Below are 12,037 nucleotides of genomic sequence, written 5' to 3' on the forward strand. Positions count from 1 at the left end.
GCTGAGCGATGTTACGCTGAACTTCCCGGCGCTCCGCAACGAGGCACTAGTCTTGCTCGAGGCACTCTCGAACAACACCAGCATCACGACGCTCGATGTGGAGCGCTGGTGCAAGAGTAGGCCCACCGCCCGGATCCTCGCGGACATCGTCTGCTCAAGCAAGAGAATTAGGGCGCTCACCTACCACTTGACCAGCATCCATCCCTCGCCAGCGTTCTTTTCGGCACTTGCCAAGCACATTGAGGGCAATTGCACCATCCTTTCGGTGAAGGCTTATCGGCTGAGAGCCTCAGCCGAAGACTGGGACTTGATCCAGGAAGTAGTAGCGCGCAACTGCACTCTCCTGGTCCACGCCGCGCAGTGCGTTACCGGCCGCTCGGTGGAAAAAAGAGGAGCAGAGGCTCTCGAGCTGCTCAGGTCGGACCACATGCTCGTCAGCAAGGTCCAGGAAGTGGCTTCAGTGAACGAAAAAGAAGCTAAGGAGGCGATCAATAGCAGGCTCGCCGACCTGGATGACTTGGACTTTTTCATGAGCGTCACCGGTGTCGTGAGGGAGAGGGTTGTTTGCCAGGAAAGCGCTGATGGCCGTCCTTGCCTGGATACAATACCCTACGACTGCTGGCGGATCTTGCGGCGGTATTTGCGAGTAAGGGACGTTGTAGGCACCGAAAGTACGTGCTAGGAATTAGGCCAGTTTTACACTGCACTAGTCATTAGTATGACAGAAGCCAACAGCCACAGAAACCAAGGGGCACAGGGGATTTTTATTTTTTTTTATTTATTTATTTTGTGGTGTTGATCAATTTAGAATATTACTGAATATATTATCGCTTAAAGTATTTGATTAGAAAAGCAGAAGAAAAAACAACCACATGCCGCCGGTGGGATCCGAACCCACGACCTCCGAATTACGCGTCCGGTGCTCTACCTCTGAGCTACGGCGACGGCTGTCAAATCTTCTACTTTCGGGGGTATTTATGTTTACACGTTACCTAACCTTGAGAGTGTTCATCAGCGCCACCCACGTTCATAAGCGGCGGACGTAGAACGTCCTGATTTACCGCATGTGTGACGTAGAACGTCATCGAACGGAGAGGGTGGAAGCTGCGTGAGAACCCTCTTATGCTTCCTATGGCGTCAAGGCTGCCAGAACCGAGGCCCTCGCTAAGCAATTAAGCAAACAAGGGAAGGGGAATGAGGGGCTCGTTATAAATATGACAGAAGCCAACAGCCACAGAAACCAAGGGGCACAGGGAATTTTTATTTATTTTTTTATTTATTTATTTTGTGGTGTTGATCAATTTAGAATATTACTGAATATATTATCGCTTAAAGTAATTGATTAGAAAAGCAGAAGAAAAAACAACCACATGCCGCCGGTGGGATCAAGTTAATTCAGAACTTTGTGTGACAACTGATGTGCTTATCTATATAAATGTACAGCGACGCCTTACGAAAAAGTCATGTTCTTGCTTGCGCTTTGTTGATCGTAGTGTAATTGTGATTTGTCGCTCTGTAATAAACTGAATAAATTTTTCTTTTCTTTCTTGCTACTTTTGGCACATTTCTCTTGTAGCTCTGCATTTATAGATATGACCAAATAACTGCTTTTGCATAACTGGTGTGAGACGTGTTGTCCGTCAATAAAACCGCAGTCTGCGCTGTGCTTTACTTGTTTCCCAGTGTTCATGTAGAAATAAAAAGTGACGCATAACGCCTGCGCCACTTAATTAATTTGCTAAAGGGTTGAAATCCAGGCACTGCGATGAAATTCCTTCTGATCTAATCCTGCACATCCTAATGAGTTACTAACATTTTCCAAAAGGATAACGGAAGACGGGAGGATCGGTCCATTTTATATATATATATTCCTTTAAAACACCCTTCTCGGTTTTAGCACGCCGCGTGATGGAGTGCACCGGCTAAATTGCGCCAACATGAACATCCCCGTATATTACTGGTACTACGCCGCATCCTGTCCTCAGATATCTTGCCTGAGCACTGCTAAAATCAAGCATCTTTAACTGGAGACTGCAGAACTCTGTACGATTCGGCTTCATATCCCGGGTCACCGGGGTGCTGTTGGTGATGAACTTGCGAAGATCGCAACGGCCTCGGCTGCACACCTCGGACTGTCACCTTGCTCTCAGATTTCCCCGCCGTTGTGTCCACGCCGCCTTTGTAGCTTCTGTCCACAGCATGGTCCATAGGTAATGGTTTTATGGTTTGCACAATGACTTACCTCTCGCAGGGAATTTTACCGCCATGTTTCTGGTGTCACCCACATTTTATCTTCTTCCCTTCCCCAAAACCCATGCTTAGTTTATAACAAGCCATGGTCGTTTCCCTTTTGATTTTCATCGTTTTGGGCTCCGACCTAACTATAAATGTCCTTGTGGACGTGGTTCTGATTCTATATCTCATTATCTTGTTAACTGAGCTATAACGTCACACACTGCTTGTAAAATCCCTTGCATGCTGTCCACGTATTATGGCACGAACAATTTGCAGCGCCTTCTCAGTAATTCACGAGCACACGCCCTTATTAAATAAATAGTTTCAACGAAGAGTAGCACAATGCCCGACTGTCGCTCATCCGGATGGCATGTATATATTTTTTTCCATATCTCGATCTTCTGCAGAAAGAACACATTTTAAGTGGTTTGGAGAAAGGTAAGCTAGTTTTGGGCCTTTACGTTCACTTCTCGAAAGCATTCAACACTATCAGCCACGCAATACTTATTAGGAAGTTAGAACATTATGGCATTCGCGGAAAGGCCGGTGTTCTTATGGAATCCTACCTTAAACATCGTACCCAAATTGTAGCCATTGGTGATTCTTTATCAGATGCACTTCATGTTTCCCAGGGTGTGCCGCAAGGCAGCATCCTGGGCCCCTTTTTGTTCAATTTGTACGTTAACGATGTTTACGGTATCGCTCCATCCGCTACTTTTGTGAATTATGCGGATGATACAAGCGTGTTTTTCACAGGAGAATCAAGTGATCACCTAATAGCTGCAGCAAATGTAGCGCTTGCTAAGCTTGATGAATGGACCCAAAAAAATAGCTTGAAGATTAATGCTGATAAAACTAAAGCAGTTTTGTATCATACTAGGAACAAAAACATAGACACACAAAACACAATTACAGTACGGTCAACTCCTGTAGAGATTGTGTCTAGTTTTAAAACTCTGGGTGTCATTTTTCAAAACACAATGTCATGGGATGCCCACATAGATTATATTACAAAAAAACTATCACAAATAGTAGGCATTGTTTCGCGAAATCGCCATGCATTCCCTCGCCACATTCTGATGCTGATTTATAATGGTCTTTTCTCCCCTAGACTTAATTATTGTCACTTGGTATGGGCATCGACTACTAAATCTAATATAGACAGAGTGCTCATTCTCCAAAAAAAGTTTTTAAGAGCTGTCGAAAACTTACCAATGCACTACCACACACATGAATTATTTAAAAAATACAATGTAATTCCAGTAACAAAATCCTATGACTACCGGCTTTGCAAGTTGTTCAAACAAGAAACTAAATGTAAAAATTGTACTATTCAGAACATAGCTCAGCTAGAAAATAATGTAGATTCATACCAGACGCGTCATTTTGAACCATGGAAGGTTAACACAAGTAGAACTACATGCGGTCTACAAATGCTGCAAAACATGTTACCCCGATTACTAAACAGTTTGCAAGCTAAAAATATCCAACTCGACAATATAACTTTCAAAGCACTGCGCGATCTTTTCAAAACGAAGTAAAACGAGATTTTGTGTCTATAATATTTCCCCATGAATGTATTAAAAATGTGAGTACGTGTTACACTTAAATGTGTGTCACAAAGTGCGCGCATGCTTTATTTTTCTTCTTTCTTCTCCGACCAAAGTGGCCACGGCTGGCCACGGCGCCGGTAGTATGCGGGCATGTCGCGACGCAGCGGCGATGACTTTGCCTCTCCCCGCGTGGGCGTTGACCCCTCGCGACGCTGGGGGGGTCAAGACTACGCCGCCCCCCTCCTCAGGATTATCGCCGGGAAGCGAGTGCTTTCACGAGGGGGGGACGGGAAGCGGCCGGTGAATGCCCTAGCACCCGTCCCAACCTTGGGAAGTTAACATCGCTCCTCGTTAGGACCATACCTTTCCTTCGCATCCCCTTCAGTTTCTTCATGTTTCTTCTCCCCCCTTCTCAACATCTGTAAATCGTTGGTGCACGGGGCCGAGAGGATTCGTTTGCTTTTATTTGTTTTTTTTTTTTGTGGTTTGTCACGTGAACACGGTGGCGGGAAAATCACGACCGAGTTAGTTGGTTTAGAGATTTCGGTGCGTGCCGACGTGTGTGGGGTCAGCCAGGGAAGTGCTCGGCAAGCGAGCCTAGGCGGTGTCTGACGCGTAGAGCGCGGCGACGGCGGCCCCGAAAGACGCGTGGAAGACGCGTCCGGGGCCCAAGTTCGCCCGTATCCGCACCCCCCCCCCCCCCCCATCAGCACCGCGCGCTTCCGCAGCCCGACGCTCCCTGCGACCGGACCCTGCCACTACGCAGCTAAGCCACCGTTTCTCACCACTCGCTCCACTCTTTTCTTTGTTCTGTCGCTGTTCTCGTCCTATTATTTGTACATTGCTTTAATCGTGTAACTTTGTTGTATAGTTCTCGCCCTGTTGTTTTCCTTCTTATTGTCAATAGTTGCTTGTGTTCTGATCCTGTGTTTATTCGCGTCGCGCCTGTGTATTTTCGCAATATTGCTTGGTTTGTTTTGTAACCGTTTGTTCTTGTTCTTACCCAAGTAAAAGGGTTGCTAAAGAAACTTGCCTATACGCCTCATGCCTCCGGTCAACGGCTAATCAGGCGTGGCCCCTATCGCCGGTCAGCAGTCTAACCTCATCTTCCGCACGCGGGGTGGAGAGGTTTGTCGCTCCTCCCCCTCCGAATTTACGGAGAGTGCAGTGGTGGGCAGGTTGGCCCGATTAATTATAATTTCGGCGCCAATCAAACATCTAGCCGCCCACCATATCGTGACAATGTGGTAACAGTATATATGTTTTAGCGTTTTTCTTGTAATATGTTGTTTTTTTTTTCACTTTTTTTTCTTTACATGTTGTGATAAAATATGCTGTGTATAAACTTTTTTTTACGACATTCCGCCAACTGCCAATGAAAGGGGGCCTGCGGCCCTGTCAAGCTGGCTTCTGGCAGCTTTTTCTGCAGGCTTCCTGCATCATGTAATGTGATGTGAATAACTTCTTCTTCTTCTTCTTCTTTCACGAGTCTATGGCCATATCTTGGATGGCCCACATACCCAGGTTGGAGTGCGTGATGACTGTTTTTCCGTGTAGCCCAATGCCTCACTGCCTATCTTTTTCCTCTCTCCCCCCTCTTTCTTTCTTTCCACCCTGCCTAGGGTGCTTCAATGGCCAGGTGCGCGGACATCAAGGCACCCTATACCTGCCTTGCTTCTCCCGCCCTCTTTCGTTATTTGGTTTTTCGCGTAGTTTAAGCTGATTTTGAATTTTTAAAACTAAAACTGTCATCTCATTTTCTTTTCTGTTCATGCCACTTTATTTTACCGCGTTTCTTTTTTTTTTGTTTGCTTGCGTGGCACCTGTGCCTGGCTCACCCTAGCCTGGCTTTCGTTTCTCGCATCAGCCAACATCTTGTGCGCCTCTTGTGGAGGCAGAGTTGCCACGGGAGACGGTGCCTGCCGCCGATGGTACACTCTAAACGGAATGGAGTAAAAAAGAAGCACTCCTCTGTAGCACTCCCTTTCATAAAAGAGAGTCCGCTAGGGTACAACTTACTTCCTTTCCCTTTCTACTCCCATATAGGCCTGTTTGTGTTTAGAGTGCATGGGTGGAGGAAAATCGAACGAGAGAATTACAGTAGAGCGAAACGGGGAAAGCCAAAATTTTATATTGCTCGTTTAATTTCTGCGCTTCTTTCGCGCGCTTAGCAAAATGGTGATTACAAACAAGGCATTTTTCGTGATGAGCAAGGGAAAGGTTCGGGGCTCGTTAATAGCCGACATTAAGGATGTCGCTGACATTTATAGTCATAATTTCGTGAATGACAAACACGAGGAGATCGTTTGCACCTCCGCGGCAACAGGCGGGAGTTTTTCACATTTGATGCCCACTTTCGCGCCCATTTCTATATTCCACGAGACACTAGTGTCAACAAGCATGAAATACCCTTTCATTACAGAGGTGAGCCATTGAAATTTATGCACTTCAGTTCATCGCTATGAGAGTTGGCGCAATGAAACTGACGAAAAAAAACATCGCTTGGGCACAATAAGCTGAGGGCACTTTTCTCGGTCGCATTTTTTTATTGGTGTCGCGCACCCGGTAGCATCTTAAACGGCTTTCGAGCAGCGACACATATTAACACGCTGGAAAATGACACGGAAATGCGACGCTTCTCACGGAGGAAAAATTTGAAAATGAGGCACAACGATTTTATGCCGTATGCTGGCAGTTCTCATGAGGAGAAATTTTTAAAATTTTCTTGTACGTGGCCCTTTCACGTCGTAAGGGAGCTTCGCACAGGTGTCTATAATGAACAAGGTTTTTAGAAATTCTTTTGCAGCGATTTCTTTTGCAGCGATTTTGTTCACTCTGCGGAAGTTAGAACACATCAGGTGTTTGAAATAACCCGAAGGGACGGGAAAATGATCTCCAAGCTTTAAGTCCACTTCTTAGAAGTGCAGGAGATAAGAGGAACGAAAAACTTCGCCCAAGCTCTGGCACACGCGTGGATGGCGAAAATCGTGCGTCTAAAGCAAGATCTTGATACCATATCATCTAGCCCGGCGAGAGGCGGATAACGAAAACAAAACAAAACAAAAATTCTGGACGCAAGAAACGCCACGACGCCCGTCTGCCCATGGAAGCAGCGGCGCGGCAATGTCCTCTGCATACGCATCCAAGGAAATTTTATACTGCTGATACGCATTAGAGAAGCATTCTCGTCTGTATCTGCGTGAGGTGAGGATGTGCGTCCGTCTGCTCTCCGCCGCCGGTCGCTTCTCTGCAGCCAAGGTGTACGTAGTTCGCTTTCAATATACTATTTTCAGCTCCGCGGTTCGAGGCATCAGTCGCGCTCAATTTGCTGCCACGGTGAATCTGCGCAACTGCGATATGCTTGCGTGTCGATTGTCACCTTTTTGTTTTCTTTGCAGATGTGCCAACTTCCGCATCCTCAAACATGATCCAACGGCAATGCATGTATTCAACCCGGAATGTCTTCTGGCCCGATATGGCAGTTACGAATCGTGCAGGGCTTCCCTCGTGCACCATCTGCCTCCCGCCACAAACGCTGCACTGTCGGAAGCCCAGTTTTCTGCGCTTTCGATAAGCAGGACGGAGACTTATTGAAACGAGGAAACTGACATGGCTGCATATGAAAGCGGTATACCCCGTAAGGCTGTATCGACACCAGGTACTGCTGTAAGGGGGCGGAGAATGCAGCTTAGTCGAAATTAAGGTTGTATACGCCACATTCGCTTCCGGTAGCGCAGCCAGTGTGCAGCGTGACCCTGGGACTCCTCCATATGCTTACGACAGAAATGGTTGCCTTTGGTGGAGGTTCCTTTTTTGATCATATGAGGGTCTTCCTTGGACACGGAAGGCATGGAGCCGAACGAGAAAGTGTGAGCTCGGATCTCTGGTCCCGGTTCGGCATCTATGCATTGCGCAAGATATTCCCTTCTTGCCTCGCATTTCCTGCTGCCTCCCGCCAAAAACCATTCACTGTCGGGATCGAGCTTCAACTCGCTTCATCGCAGCGTCAAGTTTTCTGCATTTTCTGTAAAGACTGTGACGCACAGAAGCGAGGAAAACCCGTCGCGTTGGTTTTGGTGTTCAGCTGCTGATCCCGAGGTGATGGTTCGATCCAGTCCTTGGCGCCCGTATTTCGATGAAGTCGAAATAATAAAACGTCCATGGGCTGTGCAATGTCAGCGCACGTAATGAACCCCAGCCCTCATAGTCGGAGTCGCTTCTGGACGGTAAAGTCTCAGGACGGTAAAGAATCACTTGTAGCCGACCGCGCTCGCCGGCTTTTGTTGAAATGCCCTTACCACAAGGGTAAACATCCGGGGACTTTTGTTGCGAAAGCAACACTACGCGAGTCGCCGAGCCATTTCGCTTAGCTGAGGCAACGCCATACTGCGCATGCGCGAGGAGCAGTGCATAGCTAGGTATAGGCGCATAGCTAGCGTGCCGGGGCCGCCGCCGCTGCCGTGCGCTCTCCATCGCCTCTCTCTCTCTTTCTCTCTCTCCCCTCGTTGCATTTTGTTTCTTATGTTTTGCTTCCGAATAAATTTCCTGGGTCTATCAAAGTTGGTTGGATGCTGTTGGTTGCAGCGCGCGCGCGAATTCCATGTTTGTGCCATTTTGTTTACGTTAAGTTTTGAGTCTGCAGGTGCGCTGGCTCTGTCTTTTGTGTACGACACACACCAATTGGCCGGGATGTTTCATGCATCGGGTATGGCGTGCTCCGAGCTGTCTATCGGCCCTATTGTACCGATTTCTTATCCCCCTACCCCCGTCCTTTCTTGCTTTCCCTTTCTTTCCAGCTTTGTTCTTTCCCTGTCTGATTTCCGCTAGTCGCAGCTCAGGAGCTTCAGAAATACGATAGCTGATGCCGCAGCCAGCAAAAATATTTCCCTGACTTATGCATAAACCACTGAGAAGAATTTTAGAATTTTAATTATGCCACAATTTGCGTCCGTTGCGGTCGGCAGTATATTTATCAGTTCCTGCACCTTCTGAACAATAGAGGAAAATAAATAGCAGACCGAGAGAGAGATTTCTGTCGTCTTCGTCCGTCGCGTCGACTCGTCGCTCAGTGAATCTCTTCGTCGTTGTCGTCAGCCCGCTACAATATAGTTACTACTGCATGAACAAATATTTCTCAAAAATTTCAAGATCATTTTCTACATATATAGAAATAAACAAAATTCGTAGGAAATTGTTTTTTTTTTTTGAGGCGCAATCTTTTCTAGTTGTCTGAAAAATCTTAATGCCGATACGTCAAACATTTGATTTTCTACATGTTTTTTTTCATGGGAACTTTAAGATAACGGCACGACGCTAAAAAATCATTTTCGCCAAAATCAATCTAGGAGAGCGTTTATCACAATGACACGATAGGCTATGATTTTTTTAAAAAAGAAGTCTGAGATATTCGAGCGTAAAGTCTGGGTCATTTGGAGTGGAATCAGCCCGCTTTGAATTCAGCGAACAGTGATAGCGTTTAACACGAGAGGATACATGAATCAGGAACGGAAATCGGGGCATGCTTATGCATTGGGATACCCATCTGTCAGCCGCCCTCATTTCTCTCCTGGTAGCTAATCGGGATAAAAAAGAGGACATCAGTGGGAGTCCTGGCATATAACAACGCTGATGAGCTGAGCAGCTCTGCAGTTTACATTCGCCGGTCGCATACGCCGACTTCTCCAAGAAGCACTGTTCGTCCAGGGAAATTGTCCACTCTGGAAACGTCCAGTAAGTGATCGAAAAAGTCATTCTCAATGCTTACTGTCACAGACCAGTGGAACGTGTCTCGTCAGGAATTCTCTCGGGGCTCGGCCATCGGCGAACGAAGGAGGGTGTTGACGAAGCCGACACTGGAATTCCAGGAGGAGTGGAAAGTTCTAGAGCGGTGGTACGGGTGTGCTGTTTTTTTTAAAAGTGGAGAGTGCAGGCATAGCCAACTCGGCGACGCCTGTCACGGAAGACATTAACCTTTTGCGTTCCCTCCTGCTCTCCCGCGCGGCGCTCCGAGGGAACTTCGCGGGTTAATGCGTCCCCTCCGCCCCGTCGTCACCGCGTTGACAAAAGCAGTTTTCTCTAGAGGGTGTTGCAAAAGCGCCCCGATGATGAGGGAAAGGGAAGAAGTATGCTATTTGCCAGCCCGTCCAGGTTGCAGGGGGCGGTTGGGACAGTCGGGAGGAAATAGGCAGCTGAAGAGGTTGGGTGGTGTGTCTGCGGGCGTGGAGGGCCGATTTACCGCGCCGAGGCACGCGTTCCATCTCGCAAGGCCCGCCGCCGTCGAGCCATCGTCGCATCCACAACCACCCGAACCAGAGTCATCGCCGCGGCCCCCGTATGTGAATTGTCCGTCGGACTTTCTTCTTTTTCTAGCTCTAACTTTTTTGTATATTACTTCCTTTCATGCACTGTACGCCTTCTTGTTCTCTGTAGTTGGATTCGTGTGTGTGTGTTTTTTTTTGTATTGTCTGTCTCCTACTGTCGCGTTTCGTGTTTTGTATAGTTTTTCGGCTACTCCTCTGTTCGTTTTTACCTGTTTTTGTGTTTCCCTGCATGCGAGTAAATATTTGTTTTAACCCATCAACCCCTTGAGTTCCTTTGGAGGACCGACGCACCGACACACGTGCACCACGCACGGACTGACCGACCTCAACAAATAAATGTTGTACAACGCTCGCTTTTAGGCCACAGGGGAGCGTAACGCGGCCCCTGTGCCTCAATGGCTTGCACCAGGCAGCCGGTTGACGGGCGATAGTTGTGACACTTACTGAAACGAGAAATATACTTATGCTTCATTTCGACGTACAAAATATTTCCGCAGCAGCGCTAGCGACGGCGTGGCATGTGCTCAGTAACTATACAGGACGCGTTTTCATGGCAGTCTACGAGTGCTTCAATTCGTTAGGTTATTTGTGCGCAAATTGTCATTACACATATGTAGAAGGTTCTCACGCTGGAGGCGTCTAATCTACATATATCTACATAGTCTACATATTCTACATATTTATGCTTCTCCTACATAGTTCCCGAGTATTACTTGGAATAAGAGCAGAAAAATGGTTGTCTCCAATAGCAGCATTAAAAGATCATTACACTTCTTAATTGCCAATTTCAGTGCGCCCGCGAACCGTTACGAGATAGTGTGATCTACTTCAAAGAGAGAACGACGTTCCCACCGTCTGTGTGCTGGTCTGAGTCAGTTCTCGTATCAGACATCGTTCGTGTCGTTTAAATCAGTACAAATAACTTGACTATTCATACAGCAGAGCTGAAATGCAGTCGTTTTCTCTGGTTCAACAACTTTATTTTCATATGAGTATGCGCGTTAAAATGCAGTTTCCTCGGCTTACGTCAAACTCGGGTAACTTCGGTGGACTAAATCACATTTAAATATTATTTTTGAACTGTGGCGTTTCTGGCGCAGTTTAAAGCTGCTCGATGGGAATGGAATTTTTGGCCAATTCACACTTCTTTCAAGTAAAGCGCGCAGCTAAAATCTCAGTGCGCTCCCGTCGTTCTGCGCATCCTTCGTAGGGAAGGTGCATTTTGGCCTCCTTGGAAGCTCAAAGCCTCCGCTTTGCGTACCTTGTTGAAAATTTTTAAATTAAGCCTAAGTTTATACAAGTACACAGTACCAAGAAGCGGCGTAAATTTTATGGTGGTGAAAACTTTTATTTGTTGAAATAGTTATCAGTTCCTGCATATATTTTCTGTAATTCGCCGTTTTTACAAACGTGGCAGAATTTACGCTTTTCAATGTCTGATTTAATTGCACATAGGTAATCAGCCCATGTGGATACTGTTCTATTCGTCCTGCACGTGTCGATACGAACACAGAGGAGGCTGTACGCGAAGTATTTTTTTTCTGCTTGTATTTTTTTTTTCCGGTTTCCAATGCTACCCCTAGCAGTACGGAAGTAAGGGGATACGTGTCTCTTATGTTGTTGTCGTTTTTGTTTTTGTTTTTTTTGCGAAGCACCTTTTTCGGTGGCGCGTGGACCGCTTCGAGCCAGAGCAGCCAGAGTGACCTTCACCCCGCAGTGGCAGGAAGGCCTACAGAAAGAGGCCCGTCCGTTGACCGCTTTCAATTTGCTACGCTCCCTCACCGCGCTCCCAGCTTCGGAGATCGGTCGCGCGACGTTTGGGACTCGCCAGTGGGGAATCGGCCTTCAGTCCGCTCCTCGGGGGTAGAAACGCCGCCGAGCAGTCCAGGAGCGCCGACGGGAGCGGAAGGACCACATCGCCTCCTTGTC

The sequence above is a fragment of the Amblyomma mixtum genome, chromosome 6, assembly GCF_055824585.1.
Source record: "Amblyomma mixtum isolate Tamu chromosome 6, ASM5582458v1, whole genome shotgun sequence".
In the NCBI taxonomy this organism is placed as follows: domain Eukaryota; kingdom Metazoa; phylum Arthropoda; class Arachnida; order Ixodida; family Ixodidae; genus Amblyomma; species Amblyomma mixtum.